Source organism: Orcinus orca, chromosome X (genome assembly GCF_937001465.1).
Source record: "Orcinus orca chromosome X, mOrcOrc1.1, whole genome shotgun sequence".
Lineage (NCBI taxonomy): Eukaryota > Metazoa > Chordata > Mammalia > Artiodactyla > Delphinidae > Orcinus > Orcinus orca.
Window position 1 is genome coordinate 89,814,818 of NC_064580.1, and position 5,640 is coordinate 89,820,457.

The following is a 5,640-nucleotide window of genomic DNA, read 5'->3' on the forward strand; positions in this document are numbered from 1 at the left end:
CAGGAATGTACATACACCATCTACATGGAAATGGGTGATATTTTCATCCCTATCCCAATTATATCACCCTAATCATTCTACAACACAAAAATGGTGCTGAAGGTCATATATAATGTAAATGTGTTATTTCCCTTCCTGACTCTACAAAATCTCCGATGTATTTACCATTGTCCTTATTTGATAGATGGAGAAACTAAGGCTGAAAAAAGTTTAGAAACCTTTCAAAGGTTATTGCTAAGTAGTGGCAGAGCCAGAATTCCCATATAGTTTTGTTTAATTTCAGTGACTGTGCTCTTAATGCTCAATGAATCCTCCCTTATACATAGCAGTTTTTTTGTGGTTCAGGGACTGGCTGGTTTAAACCTTAACTGGTATGCTGCCTATGCTCTGTCATTAACATATAGATACTCACGCAACACCCCAGAAGTAATGTGCTTTTCTTGGGGTGTTGTGTAACTATATGTTAATGACAATACTGTAATGTGCTTATTCTTTTCACAATAAAACTCAATCTAGGATATGTATTTTATGTTCCTCAAGTACCAAGAGGTGTAGCAATTAGAGCAAAAAAGCAGGGTTGAGGGGAGGGCAGGATTTTTTAATTATCTTCCATGTGCCAGGCACCGTGCTAAGCACTTTATGGCATCTCATTTCACCATTTTCAATCACATTCCCTAAAGGAAACTATTTCAGAGATAAAGTCATTTGCTCAAGGTTGCACAGCTGTAAAGTGGCAGCCTACCTGGTACATCATTATTTTCATCACCCTGAAACACTTTGTGTTACATTTATCATGTTATCTTTTACTGCCCTTTTGTCACTGGTGGGTGCTAAGTAAATATCTACTGGTTAATGAGTGGACAAATATGAGGAAATTCATTTGTTGAGTGCAAAGAATGGACTAGAAATTAGATGCTGCCATTAAAAAACAAAATAGGATCAGATTCTTTTGATTTTCCTGCAGTTCTCCAAAATAGGCACAAAAATCCAAATGAGGGTATATTTGCCAGTTATATCCATATTAACTCTTCCTAATAACTTCAAAACAACTCGTATATGGGCAGTGACTAAAAATAGCCTCAGGCAAAGGAAAGGATTAAAAACCCAAATTACTTCCGAAAGAATGAGAACAGTCAGAACATAACTTACCTCTCAAAACCTAGTGATAATAAAGTAGAAAACTCATAGCACACAGAGACACTAGATGCTAGTGATTTTCCCTAGTTCCCTAGAAGACAGGAGACTCGTTATTTTAGGTGACCTTAGTATTCTACCTGCATCAATGGACTTCAATAAATAACATTAATAATAAGAACTAATGATGACCTTGCACTCAACAGAGCTCCTTCTTTTCTTTCTATCAATACATCAGAGTAAGCAACAGAATGCAACTTTCTTTTTGTTTTGTTAAACTTTTCCATCCATACTTAAAATAATTCCTTGGCTTTAACAGAGTTCCTTCCTTCCTACCTACCCTGCTGAGAACCCAGAGTGTTTTCCCAGCTGGGATCTTGTGGGTCTCCACAATACTCCAGGACAGCTGGGCAGCTTCCCCAATTTCAACCTGGTGATCAGTTTGGGCCTATAGAAGGGAATTGACTCACCCAATGTCCTATCATTGGTGATGCCTCTGGCCATGGGACCCAGGAAACTCTCCTGACACTTACCCCAGCATCTTGGCCAGCAGATCTGTCATTGTTTTTCTAATATATTGTCTTTCTGGATCTCCAAGAATATCACAGACACCTAGCTTATGTGCACACTATAATCAGCAGTAGCTCAGACACCGGGACCCAGTTAGATCTCCTAATCTTCACTCCAGTTGCCCTCTGTGCAAACCCATGTCATAGATTTTGTCTAGTAGGGCTTAAAGGCTATCACAGATACCCAGCTCATGTGTATGCTTGAGATTCACCTAGAGCAGCAGTTCTTAAACTTTTGGTCTCAGAAGACTTTTGCACTTATAAAATTATTGAGGACCCCAAGGAGCTTTAGTTTATATGTGGGTTATATTGATTGATATTTACCATATTATTAAGTAAAACTGAGAAAAAATTAAATATTTTTAAATAATTTTGGGAATCATCAGCAAATATAACTTACTATTTATCCTAACAGTCTTGTCCTATGCGTATGTATTATATTTTTCAAAAATAATCAGATTACCCTGCCTTACAAGAAATGCTAAAGGGAACTCTTTAGGCAGGAATAAAAGGATGCTAATAAATAACATAAAAACATATGAATGTAGGTGTAAAACTCACTACTAAGGGTTAATATATAATCAAAGTCAAATTCTCTAATATTGTAATGGTGTTGTGTAATTCACTTACAATTGTAGTATAGAAGAAAATGTGTTAAAAATAATCATGACTACCATAATTCATTATTGGATACATAATATAAAATATAAGTAAATTGTTACATCAATAACCTAAAATGTGAAGAGGGGTCAGTAAAAGTGTAAAGTTTAGGAATGCTATCAAAGTTGAGTTGTTATCAGCTTAAAATAGGGTGTTGTTATAAGATATTTTAAGGAAGCATCATGGTAATCACACTCAAAAAAGTTCTGTAGTATTTACACAAAAGATAATGATAAAGGAGTCAAAGCACAAAGCTAAAATAAGTCATTAGATCACAAAGGAAGATAGCAAGATAAGAAGCAAGGAATAATGGACCTACAAAATGGTCATAAAACAATTAACAAAATGGTAATAGTAAGTCCTTAAACTAACAATCATTACTTAAAAGGTAAATAATTTAAATTATCCAATCAAAAAAATAGAATGGCTGAACACCAGATAACAAAACAGAATGCAACAACATGCTACCTACAAGAGACTCACTTTAGCTTTGAAGACACAAATAGACTGAGAGTAAAGGGATGGAAAAAGATTCAATCAAATGGTAATCAAAAGAATGAAGGGGTAACTTTACTTTTATCAGGCAAAATAGACTTTAAGCTAAAAATGGTGAAAGGAGACAAAGAAGGTAATTATATAATGATAAGGAGTCATTCAAGAAGATATAACAATTGTAAATATTTATGCACCCAATATCACAGCACCTAAATAAATAAAGCAAATACTAACAAAACAGAAAAGAGAAATAAACATCAACACAATGATAGTTAGGGACTTTAATACCCCACTCTCAACAATGGATAGATCATCCAGACAGAGAATCAATAAGGAAACAGCTGATTTGAACAACACTATAGACCAATTCTACCTTACAGACATATATAGAACATTTCGTCCAACAACTGTAGAATACACAGACTTATCAAGCACACATGGAACATTTGCTAGGTCATATGTTATCCCACAAAATAAGTCTTAGCAAATTTAAAAAGATTGAAATCATACCAAGAATATTTTCTGACCATAATGATATGAAACTAGAAATCAATAACAGGAGGAGAACTGGGAAATTCACAAATACATGGAAATTGAACAACATGCTCCTGAACAACCAATGGATTAACCAATTTAAAAAGAGCACCTAAGTAATAAGCAAAATTATAAATGAAAACTCAGACTTTACAACTGATACTACTAAAATACAAATGGTCATAAGAGACTACTATGAACAACTATACACCAACAAACTGGACAACCTAGAAGAAATGTATAAATTCCTAGAAGCATACAACCTACCAAGACTGAATCAGGAAGAAAGCAAAAAACTGAACTGACCAATAATAGTAAGAAGATTGAATCAGTAATCAAAAACTTCCAAGGCAAAGCCCTGGACCAGATATCTTCACTGGTGAATTCTACCAAACATTGAAAGAGGAATGAATGCCCATTAATCTCAAACTCTTCCAAAAAATTGAAGAGTAGAGAAGACTTCAAAAATCATGAGGCCAGCATTGCCCTGATACCAAATCCAGAGAAAGACATTACAAGAAAAGAATACTACATGCCAATATCCCTAAAGAATATAGATGCAGGGCTTCCCTGGTGGCGCAGTGGTTGAGAGTCCACCTGCCGATGCAGGGGACGCGGGTTTGCGCCCCGGTCCGGGAGGATCCCACATGCCACGGAGCAGCTGGGCCCGTGAGCCATGGCTGTTGAGACTGCACATCTGGAGCCTGTGCTCCGCAATGGGAGAGGCCACAGCAGTGAGAGGCCTGCATACCGCAAAAAAAAAAAAAAAAAAAAAAGAATATAAATGCAAAAATTCTCCACAAAATATTAGCAAGCCAAATTCAGCAACACATTAAAAGGATCATACACCATGAAGTAGGATTCATCCCTGGGATGCAAGGAGGAGTCAACATATGTAAATCAATAAATGTGTTATGTGACATTGGTAGAATGAAAGATAAAGGTCATATGATCATAATAGATACAGGAAAAGCACTTGGCAAAATTCAACATCCTTTCATGATAACAACTCTCAATAATTTAGGTATAGAAGAACCATATCTCAACATAAAAAGGGCATATATGACAAGCCCACATTAACATCATACTTAACAGTGAAGGGTGGAAAGATCAGGAACAAGGCAAGGGTGCTCACTCTCACCACTCCTATTCAGCATAGAACTGGAAGTCCTAGCCAGAGCAATCAGGCAAGAAAAAGAAATAAAAGGTATCATAACTGTAAAGGAAGAAGTAAAATTTCTCTATTTTCAGAGGACATGATTTTTTATATAGAAATTCCTAAAGATTCCACCAAAAAGTTGTTAGATCTAATCAACGAATATCATATAGTTGCAGGATACAAAATCAACATACAAAAATCAGTAGCATTTCTATATACTAACAACAAATTATCTGAAAAGAAAACAATCCCATTTACAATAGGATCAGAAACAATAAAATACTTAGAAATAATTTTAACTAAGGAGACGAAAGATCACTAAACTGAAAGCTATGACATTGTTGAAAGAAGTTGAAGAAGACACAAGTAAGTGGAAAAATATCCCATGTTCAGGGATTGGAAGAATTAATATTGTGAAAATGTTCATACTACCCAAAGCCATCTATAGATTCAGTGTAATCCATATCAAGATTCCAATGAGTTTTTTAAAGAAATAGAAAAAAACAATCCTAAAATTTGTATGGAATGACAAAAGACCCCAAATAGCCAAAACAATATTGAGAAAGAATAAGAGAGCTGGAGGCATCACTCTTTCTGATTTCAAACTATATTAAAAAGCTATAGTTTATAGCTATAGACTATAGTTAATAATAGTGAATTGGATATTTGAAAGTTTTTCAGAGAGTAGATCTTAAACATTGTTATCACAAGAAAAAAAAGTTTTTTGCAACCATATGATGAATGTTAACTAGATTTATTGTGGTCATAATTTCACAATGTATACAAATATCAAATCATTATGTTGTACACCTAAATGTTATATGTAAATTTATGCAATTTTAAAATATGCATATGCATTTATACAAAAACAAAAAATATAGTAATTAAGACAGTATACTACTACTACTACTGGCATATAAACAAAGAGATGGACCAATGGAACAGGATTGAGGGCCCATGCATACAAAGTCAACTAATATTTGACAAGGGAGCCAAGCATACTCAATAGAGAAAAGATAGTCTCTTCAATAAATGGTGCTAGTAAAACTGGATATTCACATGCAAAAGAATGAAACTAAACCCCTATCT